General features: G+C 47.8%; 1 non-coding gene across 1 annotated transcript; it reads left to right on the forward strand.

Annotated features, from left to right (window-relative positions):
* The first annotated feature begins 7452 nt into the window (after positions 1–7452).
* Positions 7453–7590, forward strand: LOC114807856. The gene has a single exon (XR_003755895.1). It is a non-coding gene; the product is annotated as a small nucleolar RNA SNORA7 (small nucleolar RNA).
* The last annotated feature ends 14230 nt before the right edge of the window (positions 7591–21820 follow it).

Here is a 21820-nt window from a genome sequence, read left to right on the forward strand (position 1 = left end):
ACAGAGTCCCTGTCCCACATGGGGCTCATTGTCTTAATCCCCATTTTACAAATGAGGTAATTGAAGCACAGAAAAGTTAAATGACTTGCCCAAGGCTACACAAGTAGTGGAGCCGATATTAGAAACCAGGTCCTTCTGACTCCTAGTTCCGTAGTCTATCCACTTGGCCACGCTGCTTCAACCACTAAGCCAGATTGCCTTGTTTACTATGTGCTGAACACTCCTACAGTTAGAAGGTGGGAGGCTGAAGAGGAGCTTGTGAAAGAGACTCCCTCTCTATACAGAATAGCAATCCTCAGGCCTAACAGCTATGAAGTAGCAGTGACATAGCTTGGAGAATATACCTTCTCTATACAGAGGAGCAATCTCTGTGCAGTACACAGCCTAGAGGACGCTCATGCTGTATATAAAGAAGAGCCATCTCAGCCCCATCATCTGTGAAATAGCAGTCTTACAAGCCTAGAGGCGATTCATTTCATGGGGGGCAGCCCATGCTTGAATGGGGGCCATGGGTGTAGGGTGTGCATGGGCCTACATGTGTGTGGCGTTTGGCCTGTGGGTGTGTGTGCATTTGTGAATATATGGGTGGTGTGTGCATGTGTGTAAAAGGATCCAGCAGGGGAATTTCCTCTCTGTGGTCTCACTTCTTTCCCAGAAGACTCTCAAGCTCCTTCTGTCCAATCTATCCTGCCCTTCCTGTCCCTCCAACTCTGTGCACAGACTTCCCCCAGTAATCCTGTTCCTTTCCCCTTGCTAACAGATGCTGGCACAGTCTTAGGCCTAGAGATAGTGATCAAGGCTCAGAGCCACCAGCCTGATAGAAACCAGAAAGACTCATGGGCAGAGAGAGAAAAACAGCTCTCTGAAACAATAGCTTGGGGTGGGGAGAGCTCCCCTTGGAACAACTGCCAGAACATGGGTGATTGCTGCATGCCGGGACACACAGAGAAACTCTAGGTCCCTAGAGCCGGGATCATTGGCAGAACACAGCTGGGAGATGGGGCGGGGGGAATGTTTAGCACACGGGGACAACAGAAGAGACTTTGGGGAACAGGGAAACACTAGAAGCCGCTAGAGAAACAAACAACCAAGGCAACAGGTAACTGAAGCAGCGAAAATTGGCAATTAAAATTTGCCTCAGTATCTGTGAAGAAATAATTGCCAAGTTAAGAAGTTGAAGTTATCAGCGTAGAAAAACAAGCTGAGATTGCTGTCTCTGGAGGAAATTCCCAAAGCACCTGAGTCAGAGGAGAGAGGAGAGAGGAAGAAAGGAGGGAGAGTGAGAGAGAAAGTGAGTGGGAGGGAACAATATGAATCTCTGGGAAATGACAACAACTTTGATCTGGCCTTCTGAGACAGGCCATTAATGGAGTAGAACTTTGCTGATCTTGAGCCAAATTTCAGGAACTCAGCACCACTGTCTGGCCTTTATTATTTCTTCTTGCTGAGGCCTCGGGAAGGGGATGGGGGGGTAGGGCCAGAGGAAAAGGAGGTGGGCAGGGGCAGTCTTTGCTTGGGTAGATTTGAGGGGAAACAAGCCTGAGCCATAGGAAAAGAGATCAGCTCCCTCATTCCTGCTGCCCCAAGGGTCGAGATGGGGGTAGGGAATCCTCCTTTTTCCCTTCACCCCCTCTCAAGGTCTTCCCTCTGCTGCAACACCTAGGGAAGGGAGAAAGAAAGTGTCAGAAACCCAGGGAAGAGAAGGTGGGATTCAAACAGGATGTGGTGAATGGGCACGAACTAGAGCTGTCTGGGGAGAACAATAATAATGTTGGTATTTGTTAAGTACAGAGCACTGTTCTAAGTGCTGGGGTAGATACAGGGTAATCAGGTTGTCCCACATGAGGCTCACAGTTTTAATCCCCATTTTACAGATGAGGTCACTGAGGCACAGAGAAGTTAAGTGACTTGCCCAAAGTCACACAGCAGACAAGTGGTGAAACCGGGATTAGAACCCATGACCTCTGACTCCCAAACCCAGGCTCTTTCCACTGAGCCATGCTGCTTCTCTAACAGGGGTCAAAACTCTTGAACATCACTGGACAATGCCCAGGCTGCTTTCTCCCTGCAAGTTGACCAGGGGTTTCCTAGCTCCCCTAGCTGGAGAGGGAAAGTGTTGGGGCTTTCCTGGGGAAGCCCTGGGCAGGACCCCCAAAGCAGGTGACAAGAAGAGGAAGGGAGGAGCCCAGAATAGATCTTCCCATCCACCATGGGGAAGGCAGGTGCTGGAGAAAGCAGGCTCTGTGTGGGGAAGGGGGTAGTTCTGCATCCACAGCCTGGATCCCTGGGGGACAGGGGAAAGGGAGCAATCTGGGCTACTGTGGCAGTCAATCGATAAATCAATAATTCAATCAATCATTTATTGAAAGCTTACTATGTGCAGAGCACTGTACTAAGCACTTGGGAGAGAACAATGCAACAGAACTAGCGGACATGTTCCTTGCCCATAATAAGCTTACAGTCTAGAGGGGGAGACAGACATTAATGTGAATAAAGGTAAGTAAGAATAATATGAATAGCAGAAGCCAGACCCAAAGGGAGCCTTGGAGGGAAGCAGACATGAGTGCAATGGCAGGCAGGAAAGTCAAGCACAGGCCAGAAATAACCTGTCCTGGGCAGTTTTTCAACCACTGCCATCATACAATAACTATTGCTCAGGGTTCCAGAAGGAGGTGCCACCAGGCCCTCCTCATGACCCAGGTGTCAACAGGGGATACTGATTATTATTATTAATTAATTATATAATAATAATAATAATGTTGAATTTGTTAAGTGCTTACTATGTGCAGAGCACTGTTCTAAGTGCTGGGGTAGACACAGGGTAATCAGATTGTCCCATGCGAGGCTCACAGTCTTAATCCCCATTTTACAGATGAGGGAACTGAGGCACACAGAAGTTAACTGACTTGCCCACAGTCACACAGCTGCTGACAAGTGACAGAGTTGGGATTCGAACCCATGACCTCGGACTCCCAAGCCTGTGCTCTTTCCACTGAGCATTAATCAATCAATAAATGGTATTTATTGAGCACTTACTTGGCATAGAACACTAACTAAGCTCTTGGGAGGGTACAGTACAATAGAGTTGGTAGACAAGATCTCTGCCCCCAAGGAGCTTAAAGTTTAGTGGAGGTAGTAGCAGCCCAGGACACAATTTCCAGATGGGAGGCAGGGGAGGAACTGCCTATCATTGCAGCCACAAACACACTTGCCATCATCTCCTAAAACCAAGGAAAGCTTTGGACAGGAAAACAGACATCTCCAGCTTCACGCCCCAACAGCCTATCTGACAGGCAGATACATTTACATAAAATTATTAATCACATAAAATGGGAAGCCCAGCATGTTTACAGATGACGCCCATGGAGGTGAAGTGAGCCACCATTCATTCAATCAAATTTATTGAACGCTTATTATGTGCAGAGCACTGAATTAAGTGCTTGGGAAAGTAGAACACAACAATAAACAGGACATTCCCTGCCCATACCAAGCTTGCAATCAAGTGGGGGAAGACAGAGACCAATACAAATAAATAAAATTACAGATATAATAATAATAATGATGATGGCATTTGTTAAGCGTTTATTTTGTGCCAAGCACTGTTCTAAGCGCTGGACATAAGTGCTGTGGGGCTGGGAAGGGGGAAGAGGAAAGGGAGCAAGTCAGGGTGACACAGAAGGAAGTGGGAGAAGAGGAAAGGGAGGCTTAGTCTGGGAAGGTCTCCTGGAAGAGATGGGCCTGAAGGCCTTATTGAAATAAACCTTTGAATTGGGGGAGAGTAATTGTCTGTCAGATTTGAGGAGGGAGGATATTCCATGTCAGAGGCACGGTGTAGGCTAGGGGTCAGCGGCAAAACAGGTGAGATTGAGGCACAGTGAGGTTAGCACTAGAGGAGCCAAGTACGTGGGCAGGGTTGTAGATACCACAAGCCGACATGAGGGACCAGGGACCTTGGCTGGGTTGCTCTTGGGGTTCATCGGAAATCAACGAAGCTTGAGATCCAGGTCAGGTTTGATCCCTCTCAAGAGCTTTCACTTCCAGAATGTCTCTTCCTACACATGACCAGTGTCAATGCTGCAAATATAAAGCTGCTCTGGGCTACTAGTCCCTGAGGGTTCCTGGATCGGGCCAGAGTTGGGAAACCTGGACACTGTTGCCTCACTGGGAGGACAGAGTCCTACAGTTCTCCCCACTGCTGACTGATCCCTCAGGGCTGGAGTCTGGGACGACTAGACCAGGGGCTTTGCCCCCAAGGTGGGGGCAAGGTGGGGGCTTCCCAAATCCACTTGGGAGACAAGGACTCTCCCAGTGCCCCTCCCCTACCTCCCTCATCCCTAGGAGAGGCAGCAAGTCTTAGTGGAAAGATCCCAGTCCTGGGAGTCAGATAACCTGGGTTTAAATCCCAGATCTGCCAATTGCCTGCTGTGTGTGTCCTTGGGCAAGTTCCTCAACTTCTCTGTGCCTCAGTTGCCTAATCTGTAAGATGGAGATTAAATGCCCATTTTCCCTTCCACTTAGATGGTGAGCGCCATGTGGGACAGGGGCTATTTCCAACCTGATTATCTTGTATCTAACCCAGTGCTTAGAGCAGTGCTTGACACATAGTAAGTGCTTAATCAATCAATTATTCAATCAATCAGTGGTATTTGAATACTTACTCTGTGCAGAATACACCAAGTCCTCTTCCTGCAATGAACCAATGAAGGAAATACTCTGAAATTGTCTCCAAACCAGTACCAAACCCTGAAGTCAATTGTATTTATTGAGCACTTATGTGCATAAATATCACTTTTAATAAAACACTCAGTAACTGCATGGGGAGAGTCTTGTCCTCTCTGGTTATCTTAGGGTTAGTGATTCACTTCATTGTACTGGTATGGAACCAGATTGTCCCAGGAATGAAACAACAACAATAATAATAATAATATTTATTAAGCACTTACTATGTGCCAAGCACTGAACTAAGGGGCAGGGCAAATATAAGATAATCAGGTCGACACAGTCCCTCTGCCATATGGGATTCACAGAACAAGTGGGAGGAAGATGGGTAGCAAAACCCCATTTCACAGATTACTGCTCTCTCTAAGGTCACCCATGACCTCCTTCTTGCCAAATCCAATGGCTCCTACTCCATTCTGATCCTCCTTGACCTCTCTGCTGCCTTTGACACTGTCGACCATCCCCTCCTCCTCCATACCTTATCTCACCTTGGCTTCACGGACTCCGTCCTCTCCTGGTTCTCCTCTTACTGGCTGGTCATTCTCGGTCTCCTTCGCTGGTGCCTCCTCCCCCTCCCATCCTTTAAGTGTTGGAGTTCCTCAAGGGTCAGTTCTCGGCCCTCTTCTGTTCTCCATTTACACTCACTCCCTCGGTGAACTCATTCGCTTTCATGGCTTCGACTACCATCTCTACACAGATGACACGCAGATCTACATCTCCGCCCCGTCCTCTCCCCCTCCCTTCCGGCTCGCATCTCCTCCTGCCTCCGGGATGTCTCCACCTGGATGTCGGCCCGCCACCTAAAACTCAACATGAGCGAGACTGAGCTCCTCATCTTCCCTCCCAAACCCGGTTCTCTCCCAGACTTCCCTATTACCGTGGATGGCACGACCATCCTTCCCATCTCTCAGGCCCGCGATCTCAGTGTCATCCTTGACTCATCTCTCTCGTTCACCCCACACATCCTATCCGTTACCGAGACCTGCCCTTTCCTCTCCACCCAAACGGCTACCTTACTGCTACAGGCTCTCGTTATATCCCGGCTAGACTACTGTGTCGGCCTTCTCTCTGACCTCCCTTCCTCCTCTCTCGCCCCGCTCCAGTCTATTCTTCACTCCGCTGCCTGGCTCATCTTCCTGCAGAAACGATCTGGGCATGTCACTCCCCTTCTTAAACAACTCCAGTGGTTGCCTATCAACCTCCGCTCCAAACAAAAACTTCTCACTCTAGGCTTCAAGGCTCTACATCACCTTGCCCCTTCCTACCTCTCCTCCCTTCTCTCTTTCTACCGCCCACCCCGCACGCTCCGCTCCTCCGCCGCCCACCTCCTCACCGTCCCTCAGTCTCGCCTATCCCGCCGTCGACCCCTGGGCCACATCCTCCCACGGTCCTGGATCGCCCTCCCTCCTCACCTCCGCCAAACTGATTCTCTTCCCCTCTTCAAAACCCACTTAAAACTCACCTCCTCCAAGAGGCCTTCCCAGACTGAGCTCCTCTTCTCCCTCTACTCCCTCTACCATCCCCCCTTCACCTCTCCGCAGCTTTACCCTCTTTTCCCCCCATTTCCCTCTGCTCCTCCCCCTCTCCCTTCCCATCCCCTCAGCACTGTACTCGTCCGCTCAACTGTATATATTTTCATTACCCTATTTATTTTGTTAATGAAATGTACATTGCCTTGATTCTATTTAGTTGCCATTGTTTTTACAAGATGTTCTTCCCCTTAACTCTATTTATTGCCATTGTTCTTGTCTGTCCGTCTCCCCCGATTAGACTGTAAGCCCGTCAGATGGCAGGGACTGACTCTATCTGTTGCCGACTTGTTCATTCCAAGTGCTTAGTACAGTGCTCTGCACATAGTAAGCACTCAATAAATACTATTGAATGAATGAATGAATAACCATGCCCCCAAGTCTATCAATTCATTTTTAACAGAAAGTAACTCTGCAAATCTCATGTTAATCCCAGAGGAAAGATCTTCGCCACCAGCAGAAGTAAAAGATCACTAAGTAGTGAGCAGGGGTACAGAGCACAATGACTTTAGGCAAAGAAGCACATGACTAGATGATTAGCCAAAGTTAGAGCGACATGGCCACTTATACAAGCTTCTCCAATCTGAAATTGGAACTCTGCAAGCTTGTACATGAGAGTTTCAGGCCTGAATCTCCTAGTTTACTGCCAGACAAGAGCAGCCTGGGCAAATTTGGGTTGTTGTCCAGGTCAGAAGTGAGATTCCCAGAGCAAACATCTGTCAGCATGTGCCCAAGCTGCAAAGAATGATGCAAAGGGATAAGCAAATCAGCCTCTTCCAGTCATTGTCAAGGCCAGCTAATGGCACCAGAACAATGAATTTTCAGAGACTCACTCAAGTTTCTTAACTTTACAGTTGGTGGGCCTGAGGTCCTTACAGAGCAGGGTTATCTCTCTGTTCCCCAGGGAGCTGTGTGCAGGGCTAAATCTCCAAGGTTCCCATAGCACACAAAACTGTGAGAGGGCTTGAGAGATAGTGGAAAGTAAAAGACACAGAGCCTCAGAGTGGCCAGGAAGAAGGAATCAGGACAACCCCGGGCAAATCCGCAAAACCCTTGGCCAAGTGGCTCCACCTTCACTCTTGGAGATAACGGGCCAGAGCAGAAGAGTAGATGATCACTCTGACTAGTTGCTTGATCCTAAGGATCAGAAGACCAGTAGTGCCAGGGATAAAGCAGTCTTTAAGCTAAGTCCATGTTGGGTGGGGCCCTCTCAGGGTCACACCGGGAGAGTTTCCAGTACTCTACTAGTCTTGGCTACAGGAGGGGGAGTCAAGCAGAGGCCTACCCATTCCATTCCTAGCTTGGGCAGTGGCTAGATAGTGGAAGACTATCTGCTACAAGTCAAAACTCACCCATAGCTGGGCAGCAGCAGCATGGGAGAGAGTCAAGGGGGAGACTTGAGTTTATTGTATGTAAAGCAGCAATGGTAAACCACTCTGGTATTTTTTACCAAGAAAACTCAATGGATACGTTACCAGAATTATCGCAGATGGAGAGGGGGCATTCTGGGAGAGATGTGTTCTTGGTGTCACAATGGGTCAGAAACAACTTGATAGCATAAGACAAGATGTTGGGTGGAGAGGGAAGGAGAAGGGAACTTCCAGGGAGTCATTCCATTTCATTGTCTCAGAGCAGGATCTCTTCCCAAGCCCTCCTGTGGATACAACTGTTAACTCTGAGCTGACTTGGCACCTGCTGTGTGCCAGACCTGGGATAAGCACTGGACCAGATCCAAGACAATCAAGTCAGACCCAGTCTCCTGTTGATTTCCGTCTTTGATGACCTCCAGGGAGACTTCAACAATCACTAAGTCAGTCAGTCAATTATATTTATTGAGCACTTACTATGTGAAGAACACTAAACTAAGCAGTTGATAGAGTACAATATAACAATACAACAGACACATTCCCTGCCCATAGCGAACTTACAGTCTGGGGCAGAGACAGACATTAATATAAATAAATAAATAAATTGCAAGTATCTACATAAGTGATGCAGGGCTGGGAGTGGGGATGAATAAAGGGACCATGTTATAGGGAGAAGCCAAAGGGAATTGAAGAAAAGGAAAAGAGGGTTTAGTCAAGGAAGACCTCTTGGAGGAGATGTGCCTTCAATAGGACCTTGAAGTGGGGGAGAGTAACTGTCCATCAGATATGAGGAGGGAGGGCTTTCCAGGCTAGAGGCAGGACATGGGCAAGAGGTCAATGGAGAGATAGATGAGATCGAGGTAGTGAGAAGGTTAGCATAAGAGGATTGAAGTGTGTGGGCTAGGTTGTAGTAGAAGCCTAGTAAGGAGAGGTGGGAGGGGGCGAGGTAATTGAGTTACCTTGCTTTAAAGCTAATGGTGAGGAATTTCTATTTGATGCCGAGATGGATGAGCAAAACTGAAGGTGTAAGCAAAACTTCTCACCAAGCTCCAAGCATCTGACTTTTTCTCTCCCTTTTTTCCTGTCTTTCTTTCTTCATCTCACCTTCTCTTCTTGTCTCTCCCCTCACCCTTTCATCCTCTCCATCTCTTTCCCCTTTCTCCCTCTCCTTCACTCTCCCTTTCTCTCCCTCGTCTTCTCTCTCCACCTTCTCTCTCTCCCTTTCTTCCTGTCCTTCACTCTCCCTCCCTTTCTCTTTCCCTCTTTCTTCCTTAATTTCTCTCTCTCTCTCCCCTCTCTCTCTCCTCTTTCTCTCTCTCTTCATGAATCCCAGAAGTGGCACTCAAACCTCTTGGAGTAATCCTGTGAAGGCTTCATTCATTATCCTTTGGCTGCCTTGGTTTCCAAGTTGAAGGGAGCTCACTTTCTCTGACTAATACCCAGTAACTTTATATTTTACTTACCCAGTCTTTACTCACCACACCCCAGTTTACACTCTTCATTCCTCCCAAGACAACCTCTTCTACCCACTATCCACTTTCTGGTCACACCCTGCCCAAAACTTCCTCCCCATTCACATAAAGCAGGCCACAGCTCTACTTGAAAGTCTTCCTAAAATTACATCTCCTCCAGCAAGCCTTCCCTGATTAAACTCTCATCCATCGAGGTTATATTCCCCAATCAATAATCATATTTATGGAGTGCTTACTGTGTGCAGAGTAATGAACTAAGCCCTTGGGAGAGTACAATATAACAATAAACTGACACATTTCCTGTCCATGATGAATTTACAGGCTAGAGTGATTGGCAGGGGTGAGTTAGCACAAGTGACACTTCTCAAGTTCTCAGCATTAGGATTGATTCCTTTGTGCAGGTTCTTGGTCCTGAAATCCCAGATACCAGATTCATACCAGGAAGAGTACAACACAACAATATAACAGACACATTCCCCCAAATGCTAACAGCATTTCTTCTCCAACTATGAACCTAGGCTCCTCTCCACCCATTCTGCAACATCTACGCAGTCTGTGTTGTCTCCCCTATCCCCACGGGGCTCTGCAGCACCACAGTGCAAGCTGCTACAGGCTGCGCATCAATGCCTCAGAGCCTGAGGGCATCCCTGGGCAAGGAACCATTAGGAAGAGAGCACCCAGGAATGGAACGGTGAGGCATGGTGTCACAGGGCAAAGCTCCACAGGGCAGGAAACCATGGGCAAGACACTACCAGGCAAAATGTCACAGCCCTGTAGTCCAGAGGGGAGACACACGTTTGTATTCATCCTACCCAATCAGAAGCACGGATTGGCGGGGGCACTGGATACCTGGATGCTTGGTCATTCCTCCTCTTCAGGGTCTAGCAAGCTGTGATGGCCCAGGCAGAGCCGGAGTTGGGGTGGGGCAGATGAGACAGAAACAGTACAGCTGGCCTAAAGTCAGGGATGGACTGACCCCCTTCCCACCCAGGCCTTTATTCCCCAGTGCCAGGGAGACTGAAGGGCAGGCTGCCAGTTCCTCTCTCCCCCTGCTGCTCGAACTGGTGGGGGTGGATTAGGGACAGGAGGGAGAGCAGCGGGGGAGGGGGTGGAACAAATAGGAAGATGCCGGGGGGGAGGAAGGGGAGGGAAGACACATCCAGCGTTGGAAGGGGCTGCTACCAGGTCTCTTCTGGCTCCTTCACCCAGAAACCAGGAAGAGAGAAGCCCAAGATTCTGCAGGAGGGAGAGGAGTTGGGGGAAGTCACTGGGCACCACCCTACTGGACAGAGACTCCTTCGGGGAACCCCCTACCCCAGACCTTTAACCCTGTGAGTTCCTTCACTGGTTAGCCCCTTTCTCCCCTCCAGCAGGGATCCCAGTGGTATGGTGGACTCTGAGTGAGGAGCTCTCCGAGGTGCTCAGTATTATGGGCCTTGTTGTTGGGGCTCAAGAGTTGAGTTTGGAAGGAAAGAAGAATGCAACCTGGGCTACAGTTGTAGTAATAGTATTTATTGAGTGCCCACTTGGTGTAGTGCACTGAGCTAAGCAACTGGGAAGTGCAAAGCATACAAATGACACATTCAAGGGGTGTAAAGCGAGAAGAGAGCTAACTGAGGAGAAGGAAGGAGAAAAGGACCCTTAAAATCAATGGTCAGGCCCTTCCAATGGGATAAATGACACCACTGCTCCAGGAAAAGGGGGAGCTGGGCAGGGGGAAGAGGCCTGAAGAGGGGCAGACTTACCCACCTCACCCTTCCTTGGTCCCAAAGTCAGTAGTTCTGCAATATGCAAACCACTGTAGTGGCAACCCCATTCCCATCATCACCAGTCATTTGTGCCCACTCAGTCAATCAATGGCATTTACTAAGAATCTCCTATTTGCAGAACACTTGGAAACCGAATTGGGAGACATAATTCCTATCCTCAAAGAACTTACAGTCTAGTGGGGAAGACAGTCCTGAAAATACATTCAGGAAGGAGGAAGCAATAGAGTAAAAACATAAACATAAGTGCTGTAGGTGGGGGTTGTGGATACTTAAGTGTTTAAGTGTGGGAGATTGGCAAGGTAGGGGTATTGTAAATTGAACAGAGAAGGCCTCCTGAAGGACTTGTGATTTCAGATGGGTTTCAAAGATGGGGAGAGTTGTTGTGTGGCATATTTGATGGAGGAAGTAGTTCCAGGTAGGGGATAGGGCATGAACAGGAGGTCAGTAGCTGTAGAAATTAGAACGTGGCACAGTGAGTTACGTTAGTTTTAGAGGAATAAGAGTGTAAGCTGGGGTGGACTGGGAGAATAAAGTGGATAAATAAGAAGGAGAGAGAACTGAATGAATGCTTTAAAGCCCATGGTTAGGAGTTCCTAGTTGAAGCAAAGGGATGGACAATAATTGGAGGTTTTTGAGGTTTCTGTGGGGAGATGTAGACAAAATGATAGTTTAGTAAAATGATCTAGGTGCCAGAATGAAGTATGAACCGGAGAGGGGAAAGACAGAAGGCAGGGAGATCAGTGATGTAACAGCCAAGCCAGTATGCAGAAGTTCCTGGACAAGCATAGTGGCAGTTTAGCATTGTGGAAGGGCAGATCTTACAAATGTTATGGAGGAAAACCCAACAGTATCTGACAACAGACTGAATATGAGGGTGGAAGACGAGAGAGGAATCAAGGATGACCTCAAGGTTGTAGACTTGAGGCAGGGAGGATAGTGGTGCTGTCCATTATGATGGGAAAATGAGTTGGAAAAGAAGATTTTGGAAGGAAGTTCAGTCTTGAACATGTTGAGCTTGACTTGTCAGTGGGATATCTGTGTAGAGGTGTTCTGGAGGCCGGAGGAAAAGTGAAATTGGACTACCAGTCTCAAGGCTAACAAGACTTTCAGAATTTTCAGGGCTCACTAGATAAATTTAGGGTAATCCCTGAACTGGACTACCAATCACTCATCCCAGATTTCTGACAAGACAACTTTCCAATCAAGGCTGAAAAGACCCAAAATGACAGTTTCCAGTTTGCTCTTTGAAGCCTGCCTCCTCCTAGTTTTCATCCTCATAACCAATCCCTGCCCTCTTCCACCTCTATACCCACAGTGAGAAGTTGGAATCTATGTTGCCAGTACAGGCTGGGCACAGAGCTCCCTCTGGCCTTTTGGGGAACACACAATGATAAGCACTTTGCACTCACTACTTCCCAACCCTAAAGCACTTAGTCAGTCAATTGTATTTATTGAGCGCTTACTGGGTATAGAGCACTGTGTTAAGTGCTTGGAAAGTACAATTCAGCAACAAATAGAGACAATGCCTACCCAACACTGGGCTCACAGTCCGAGCTTACAGTCTAAAGGGGAGACAGGCATTAATGTAAATAATGACCAATATATTAATATAAAATGGTATAAATATCAATATATTAATAGAAGCAAATATTAATATACATTATAAATATGCTATGTACATATCGTTTCCCCTCTCAGGGTTGCACCTGGAGAGTTACCAGTCTCGGTTATAAGAGGAAGAGTCAAGCAAAGGTATACCCATTCCATTTCTAGCTTGGCCAGTGGCTAGCTAGTGAAAGGCAACCTGCTACAAGTCAAAAGTCACCCATGCTGGGCAGCAGCAGCATGGGAGAGAGTCGAGGGGGGCGGCTCGAGTTTATTGTTCGGAAGGTGGCAATGGTAAACCACTTCGGTATTTTTACCAAGAAAACTCTAGGGATACACTACCAGAACGATTGCATATGGAGAGTGGGGCATTCTGGGAGACACATTTCAGTGGTGTCGCTATGGGTTGCAAATGACTCAATGGCATTAGACAGAACAGATCCTGTTGCTTCCACCACTCTGTAATTTTTTTTAATGTCAGTCTCCCCCTCTAGATTGTAAGTTCCTCAAGGGCTCAGATTATGCCTACCAACTTCAATTTATTGTCTCGAGCACTTAGTACAGTGTTCTTCAAACAGTAAGTACTCAATAAAGACTATTTATTGGTCGACTGAAGGATGGGCATCTGAGGCTATCAGGTCTTCCCAGATCCTGTGAACTTGGCCCCACCCCTGGGGTTGGTGATTTACTAATGTTCTGCTCTGCTAACTAACTGGGTGAGAGGGAGTGAGTTATGGCCAGGGGATGCGTTGGGGGCTGCTCCTAAAGCCAGGGGTCTGTTAGGACCAGGGATGTCCTTGTCTCCCCCACTGCAAGGAGTGGAGACAGAGCACTCAGTTCTGTCTGGCCTAGAGCATAGGCCTGGGAGACAGAAGGACATGGGTTCCAATCCTGGCTCCTCCTCTTGTCTTCTGTGTGCCCTTGGACAAGTCAATTAACTTTTCAGTGCTTCAGTTACCTAAACTATAAAATGGGCATAAAGATTGTGTGTGCTTTGTGGGATAGGACTGTGTCCAACCCAATTAACTTGTATCTACCTCAATGCTTAGTACAGTCCCCAGCACATAGTAAGCACACAACAAATGCTCCAATTATTATTGTTATCTTTCATGGAGCAGTGCCAATGGACTGGCAGGAGTCAGCCCCACTCACCTCAACTCCATACTGAGACTAATAATAATAATTGTGGTATTTGTTAACTGTTTAATCTGTGCCAAGCAATCTGCTAAACTGTTGTGTAGATACAAGATAATCTGGACACATGGGGCTAACAGTTTAGGGGTTAGAGAGAACAGGTGTTTAATCCCCATTGCACATATGAGGAAATGGAAGCATAGAAGAGTTGAGTGACTCATCCATGGTCTCATAGCAGGCAAGTGGCAGAGCCGGGTTTAGAACCCAGGTCTCCTGTTTTCTAGTCAATCGGTGGTATTTACTGAGCACTAAATGTTTGCATCATATTGTTCTAAGCACTTGAGAAAGGACCACATCAACAGCATGGCCTAGTGGATAAATTATGGGCCTGGGAATCAGAAGGATCTGGGCTCTAATTCTGCCTCTGCCACTTGTCTGCTGTGTGACCTTGCACAAGTCGCTTCACTTCTCTAAGCCTCAGTTACCTCATCTGTAAAATGGGTATTAAGCCCAGGTGGGACATGGACTGTGCCCAACCTGATTACCTCTGAGCACAGTGCCTGGCATATAGTAAGTGCGTAACAAATGTCGTAGAAAATAGAGTTGGTAGACCTGAACCGTACCCAGAAGGAGCTTACAGTCTTCAGAGGAAGAGAGACATTAAAATAAATTACAGATAGGGGAAATAGTAGAGTATAAGGATATAATAATAATGTTGGTATTTGTTAAGCACTTACTATGTGCAGAGCACTGTTCTAAGCGCTGGGGTAGGCACAGGGGAATCAGGTTGTCCCACATGGGGCTCACATTCTTAATCCTCATTTCACAGATGAGGTAACTAAGGCACAGAGAAGTTAAATGACTTGCCCACAGTCACAGAGCTGACAAGTGGCAGAGCCGGGATTTGAACCCATGACCTCTTACTCCAAAGCCTGTACTCTTTCCACTGAGCCACGCTGAAGGTGCTTAAAACCAGCATAAATACTGTGCTCTTTCTTCTCTGCACACTGCATTCTGCCCAATAAGGGGTGAGCAGGGAGCAAAGTCCACCAGGGTCTCAGTATAGGAAGTGGAGGATTGGGGGAAGTTAATGAGCTTGGAGATGCTTGGACAGAGATTGGGTCTTTGTGACAAGAAGAAAGAGATTCTAGTACTGCTAGAGGCTAGGTTGGCTAGGGACTTAACAAATACCATAATTATTATTAGAGAATTGGGCAGTTTGGTGAGGAAGGGTTCTGATCTCTGGTGGCAGAGAGCAGAGATGCCCAACCTTCTCAGCCTTGACCCAGATTGCTTTGCTTTTGCCCCTGGGGTGAGGGACTCCCAAGGCTGGAAGCAGGCTGGAACTCCTCTCCCCACCCAGTGCACCCCATATATGGATTGTCAGTGTCCTCACCACTCCCCACTTCTTGCCCAGACCCCAGGGAGCCCCAGAAGAAGCCGGACGATTATCCATGTTTGGAACAGGAGCTGTGGGGGTTGAGTCTCTGGAGTCCCCAGCCCTGTTAATAGTTGTGGGAAGCCATGAAGCCAGGGACAGCACAACCATTTCAGCCAGCCCATTCCTAGCCGCTAGGATCCAGAGGCTTCACCTGGACCCTAGGGCTGGGAGCAAAGGCTTAGAAGCGAAAAACCAGCTGCTTCCTCTCCATCCTGGTAAGTGCTTTTGGGACTCTCCCGGGGAGCTCTGTCCTGCCAGTCTGGGACAGGCAGTCTGGAGTTGGTCCAGAATCACCAGTACCTTCAACTCTGCCTCCACCTCCCTTGCAGCTGCTCTTTCCCAAGCTCCCATTGCCACAACTCCTCAGTCCTGGACCCTACCCCACTGCTCTTCTTTCCCAACCCCCATCCCACAGCTGTTGTGTTTCAGCCCTCATCCACAGCTGCTCTGTTCCAGCCCCTCCCAAAAAGTTGCTCTGTCATTAATTCATTCAATTGTATTTACTGAGCGCTTACTGTGTGCAGAGCACTGTACTAAGCACTTGGAATGTACAATTCGGCAACAGATAGAGACAATCCCTGACCAACAATAGGGTCACAGTTTAAAGGGAGGGAGACAGACAGCAAAATAAAACAAGTAGACAGACATTAATACCATCAAAATAGGTAAATAGAATCATAGATATATATATACATCATTAATAAAATCGAGTAATAAATAATATATACAAATATACACAAGTGCTGTGGGGAGGATAAGGGGTAGAGCAGAGGGAGTGAGTAGGGGGAATGGGGAGGGGCAGAGGGGCAGAGGGAAAGGGAGGGTTCAGGGTGGGAAGGCCTTCTGGAGGAGGTGAGCTCTCAATAGGGCTTTGAAGAGGGGAAGAGAGTTAGTTTGGCGGATGTGAGGAGGGAGGGCATTCCAGGTCAGTGGTAAGACATGAGCCAGGGGTCAGCAGCGGGATAGGCGAGAACGAGGCACAGTGAGGAGGTTAGTGGCATAGGAGCGGAGTGTACAGGGTGGGCTTTAGAAGGAGAGAAGATAAGTGAGGTAGGATGGGGCTAGGTGATGGAGAGCTTTGAAGCCATTAGGGAGGAGCTTTTGCTTCATGCGAAGGTTGATAGGAAACCACTGGAGGTTTTTGAGGAGGGGAGTGACATGCCCAGAGTGTTTCTGTAGAAAGATAATCCAGGCAGCCCACAACCCACAGCTATTCTGTCAGCCAGTCAGTCAGTTAATTGTATTTACTGAGTGCTTACTGGGTGCAAAACACTGTATTAAGTCCTTAGGAGAGTATAATATAACAATAAACAGACATATTGCCTGCCCACTCTAAGCTTACAGTCTAGAGGGGGAAACAGACATTAATATAAAAAATGAATTACAGATATGTGTATAAGTGCTATGGGGCTGGGAAGGGAGATAAAGGGAGCAAATCAAGGCAACACAGAAATGAATGGAAGAAAAGGAAAAGAGGGCTTAGTCAGGGAAGGCCTCTTGGAGGAGGTGTGCCTTCAGAGAAGGCTTCCCTATCAATTAATCAATTGATCAGTGATATTTATTGAGCATTTACTGTGTGCAGAGTACTGTACTAAGCACTTGGGAGAGCACAATATAGCAATAAACAGACACATTACCTCCCCACAGTGAACTTACAGTCTAGTGGGGGAGAGAGACATTACTATATCTAAATAAATTACAGATATGGACATAAATGCTGTGGGGCCCCCACCCAACAGCTGCTTTGTCCATGCCCTTACTCCACAGCTACTCTGCTCCAGCTCCTACCCCACAGCTGCTCGGTCCCAGCTTCCACCCCACAGTTACTTTGGTGTTGTTCAGGCCAATCAGACCCCCCGTCCCCTTCTCCAGCTAGAGCTGGAGAGGAGAGAGCTGCATGTCTGAGTCCCTCCCCACCCTCAGCCTGGTCCTGGACTATGTCAAGAGACAGACGGACCCCAACCAGAAACCACCACCATCCAACAGTAGCTCCTCCCATGTGTGGATTCTGAGGTGGAAAATGGGGTCAAGACACTGGAAAGCCTGAGCCTTTTCTGAACACTAAGCTTAGCCTCCCCACCTCCCCTCCCCCACAAGAATAAAACACCCCCTGGATGGATCTAGAAGCTGATTTCATTCTTTTCCCGTGCAGATGGACAAGCAGAAAGATCCAAAGATAGAAAGTCGGGCAGCCAATCTGAGGCAGACAGGCAGGGATTCAGGGGTCAGTCAGTCACAGGCAGACAGGCTGGTGAACAGAAAGTCAGTCAGTCAAAGACAGGTAGCTCTCAATCATTATTGGACTTCTCCATAGCTTCTCCCTGATTAGATGCTTCTTGACCCATATATTGATCTTGGCTGCCTGATTCAGAGGTAACTCAGGCCTACTTCACAGGCCCACTGGGAAGAAAAGAAGAATGGATGGGTCAATCTCATCAAGCAGGAGATGGCTTCCTGCTCTTAGCCAAGCAACCAGCCACTGAGGTTGAGGAGGGGGCAGGGAGGCCAATTGCCCTCACATCCCTGTCCCACACAGGAATCTGGGGAATGATGAGGGGTCTCCTGGGCCCTTTGGAGTGTGAGGTGTGGGGCGTGATGGTGGTGGTTGGGGATGGGGGCTGTCTTCCCCACCTGAGTCCAGTTCCCACTGAAGGATCCAGGAGGGCAAATTGTAGCTGTTTTCAACTGCCTGATTCTACTCTGGCCCTGGGCCCTGGCCTAAGGACATCACTCTTCCTTCTTGAAATCAAACCCTTCCCCGGCCCCAAGAGAAAATGACCTTTTTTTTTTGATGATATTTGTTAAGCACTTACTTTGTGCCAGGCACTGTACTAAATACTGGGGTAGTTACAAGCTAGTCAAGTTGGACTATATCCATATCACACATAGGGCTCACAGCCTTAATCCCCATTTTACATATGAGGTGGCTGAGGCACAGATAAGTGAAGTGACTTGCCCAAGGTCACACAGCAGACAAATGGAAGAGTCAGGATTAGAACCCAGGTCCTATTGACTCCCAGGCCCATGTTCTATCCACTAAGCTACCGGCTTCTCTCTTCTCTCTTCTCCCTTCTCCATTTCACAGGATCTGGGGGGCGCTGATCCTCTGGGCAGCTTCCCTCACTGGCACACATCTCTGCTGCATTGCCACCTTCTGAACCCAGAGGAGGACTCCCTCCTCCAGCCTGCAGACATGGGCTGGGCTGCTCTGCCTTGGTGGCCAATTTAGAGGCAGTAGTAATCGTGATGGTATTTACTGAGTGCCTTCTGGTTGAGAATTACAGTACTAAGCAATTAGGAAAGTTCCACTGAAGCATAAGATATGCTCTCTGCCCTCAAGGAGATTTCAGCCTAGATGGAGAGACAGACAGAAATGTATTTACAAATAGAGCAATTAGAATAAATAATCATAGGTTCAATTAGTTGAACCTTCATTCAAGAGAGCTAAGGAGGGACATAAATAAATACGTAAGTGCTAGAGAAGACTGTTGGGTTGATACCCCACCTGGTGTTGGGAGTTGATAGGGGAAAGTTTGTTGGATGAGGTGGGATTTTAGGAGGACTTTGAAGGTAGGGAGAGCTGAGGTAAGGTGGATCTTTTGTTGGGGATGGGAGACCCAAGGTGGGGAAACAGCGTGAGCAAGAGGTTGGATTGGGCGAGATAAGAGCAGGAGACAATTGGAATGTGAACATGGGCATAGCGAAGAGTGACGGCTGGGGATTAGTGGGTAGAAAGAGCTGAAACTTAAGAGTGGGGTGAGCCGCAGGAGAAATGTGAAGCCAATGGTAAGGAGGACTGTTTGATGCAGAGGGAGAGGACAACCACTGGAGGAGTTTGGGGAGTAGTGTGCTGAGAGATGTTTCAAGAAGATGATCTGGCGAGCAGGTCCATGCAGATCGAAGAATGAGAAAGACTGGAGATGGGGAGACTAGTGAGGAGGTTGATTTGATAGTTTAATCATGTCATGATGAGTTCTTAAACCCAAGTGGTGACAGTATGGATGGAGAAGACCATGGATCTGGATCACTTTTCTGAAGAAAAATCAAGAGAGTTTAGAAGTAGATTGGGTAGAAGAGCAGAACGACATTGAAGAGTCCAGGATGCCACCAAGGTTGCAGGCTTCAGGAACAGAAAGGATAGTGATATCTTTTTCACGGTTCTTGTTAAGTGCTCACTCTGTGCCAGGTACAGTACTAAGCACTGAAGTAGACATAAGATAATAAGGTTGGACACAATCCCTGTCCCATATGGGGCTCACTATCTAAATTGGAGGGAGGATGATTTAATCTCCATTTTGTAGATGAGGTAACTGGATAATAAAGAAGTTAAATGACTTACCCAATGACTTACTCAAGGTAAGTTAAATGACTTACCCAAGCAGACAAGTGAAGGGCCTGGGATTGGGACCCAGATCCTGACTCCCAGGCCCATGCTCTTTCTACTAGGTCATGCTCCTTTCCTGAATTTGATAGAGAAGGGAAAATTGGGAGGAAAGTTCAGTTTTGGGCATATTGAGTTGGAAGTGATATGCCTGCCATGTGGAGATGTCATGGAGGCAAAAGGAGATGAAAGACTGAGTAGCTGGGGAGAAATCAGGGCAACAGAGATAGATTTGGGAATCATCAAAGTAGAGGTACCTGAAGCTATACAAGTGAAGACAAGAAGTAGGCCCAGGACAGAGCCTTTAGGGACACTCACCAAGAGGGGATGAGAGGTATAAGGGAAGTTAGAAAAGGAAACTGAGACCCAGAGAGAGGAGAGTACAGAGTCAGCGAAACAGAGATTAGAAACAATTCTAAGGAGAATTGAAGTTGACCAAGAGGTTGAATTTTCTGTAGGGCAGTGGGGAAAGGGGACAATGAAGGGTAAACCCAGGAACTTCAACCACTTCTCTTTCTCATCTTCAGGAAAGGCTTCTTGGACTAGATGAGATCTCAGTTGAACTGAGAGGCTGAGGACTGGGTGGGCTGGATGAGGAAGGATTCTTGGGCTTAATGACATGAACCCTGGGACAGAGGATGCTCACAACCTAAGAGGTGGGGAGACAGACACTTAGAGAAAGATTATAAGGGTCAAGTCCATGAAACAGCAGCAATTCAACAACAGAACCAACAACAAGAGAAGGCGTTCCATTGCTTTATGGGAAAGACTCGTTGGGCTCCATTCAACTCCAGGAAGAACAACTCCTGATTGAAACAGTCAGAACCTTCCCAACGTCCTAAAAGTCATCAGAAGGGGATCTGCCCCCTCCAATTCCCATGTTACAGAGTATTCTGACCCCCCTCTATTCCCAATTCATTCATTCATCCATTCATCCCTTCAATCGTATTTATTGAATGTTTATTATGTACAGAGCACTGGACTAAGCACTTGGGAGAATACAGTACAATCATATACAGATACATTCCGTGCCCACAGTGAGCTTACAGTCTAGAGGGTGGAGACAGACATCAATACAAATAAATGAATGACAGACATGTACATAAGTGCTCTGGGGTTGGAGGGGGGAAGAAGAAAGAGAGCATGTCAGGGTGATGCAGAAGGGAGTGGGAGAAGAGGAAAGGGGGAGCTTAGTCTGGGAAGGCTTCTTGGAGGAGATGTGCCTTCAATAAGGTTTTGAATCAGAGGAGAGAAATTGCCGGTTGGATTTGAGGAGGGAGTGCATTCTAGGCCAGAGACAAGATGTAGTCTAGGGGTCGGCAGTGAGATAGGCGAGCTTGAGGCATAGTGAGAAGGTTAGCATTAGAGGAGCCAAGTGTGCAGGCTGGGTTGTAAAAGGAGAGTAGCAAGCTGAGGTAGGAGGGGGCAAGGTGGTGGAGTGCTTTAAAAACTAATGGTGAGGAGCTTTTGTTTGATGAGGAGGTGGGTAGGTAACCGCTGGAGTTTTTCGAGTAGTGGGGTGACTGTCCTGAAAGTTTTCGTAGAAAATTTATCTGGGTAGCAGAGTGAAGTATGGACTGGAGTCAGAAAAGACAGGAGGCTGGGAGGTCAGCAAGGAGGCTGATGCTGTAATTCAGGCGAGTTAGGATGAATGATTATATTAACATGGAAACAGTTTGGATGGAGAGCAAAGGGTGGATTTTAGCTATGTTGTGAAAGTGGGACCAACAGGATTTAGTGATGGATTGAATATGTGGGTTGAATGAGAGAGAGCAGTCAAGGATAACGCCAAGGATATGGGCTTGTGAGACCGGGAAGGTCGACATAGGGGCTTTTACCCCCCATAACCACCTCCCCAACAACCCACCCCACTCCCAACAATCAAAACATTCCCAACATTTTAATGGTCATTATAAAGAATCCTGCCTCCATTATGCACAGTCTAACCATTGGTATAGGGGATTCCACTAATCCATTCCCCACATCATTAAATTCTCCAGTTTTCATTCTCCATGTTCCAACAATTTTCACTGGGGATAGTCTCCTTCCATTCTCAGTGATCGAAAAATGGTTACAGGGAATGCTATTTCCTCAATCCGTATGTTCCTACATTCACTAAGGCATTCACTAAGCCTGGTCCCCGGGCTTCTCCCTGGTGGTGGTGGGTGGAATGGAAGCCAGGCCCCATCCCATCTATGGGCAGCCTGGCCCAGATCCCTGTCTTCAGTGAGAAGAGCACTCAGCATTCCCTGCTTCCTTGGCTTTCCCCTCTGCATTCAACTCAATCTGCTCCTCCTAGTTCCTAACCCACCCCCGACCCCAGGGCTCAGGTGCATCCCTGCTTCCACTAATGTCCTCAACCATGATGTTTGCATTTTTCTCCCACAGCTGGTCCAACAGAGC

Source organism: Ornithorhynchus anatinus, chromosome X4 (genome assembly GCF_004115215.2).
Source record: "Ornithorhynchus anatinus isolate Pmale09 chromosome X4, mOrnAna1.pri.v4, whole genome shotgun sequence".
Taxonomy (NCBI): Eukaryota; Metazoa; Chordata; class Mammalia; order Monotremata; family Ornithorhynchidae; genus Ornithorhynchus; species Ornithorhynchus anatinus.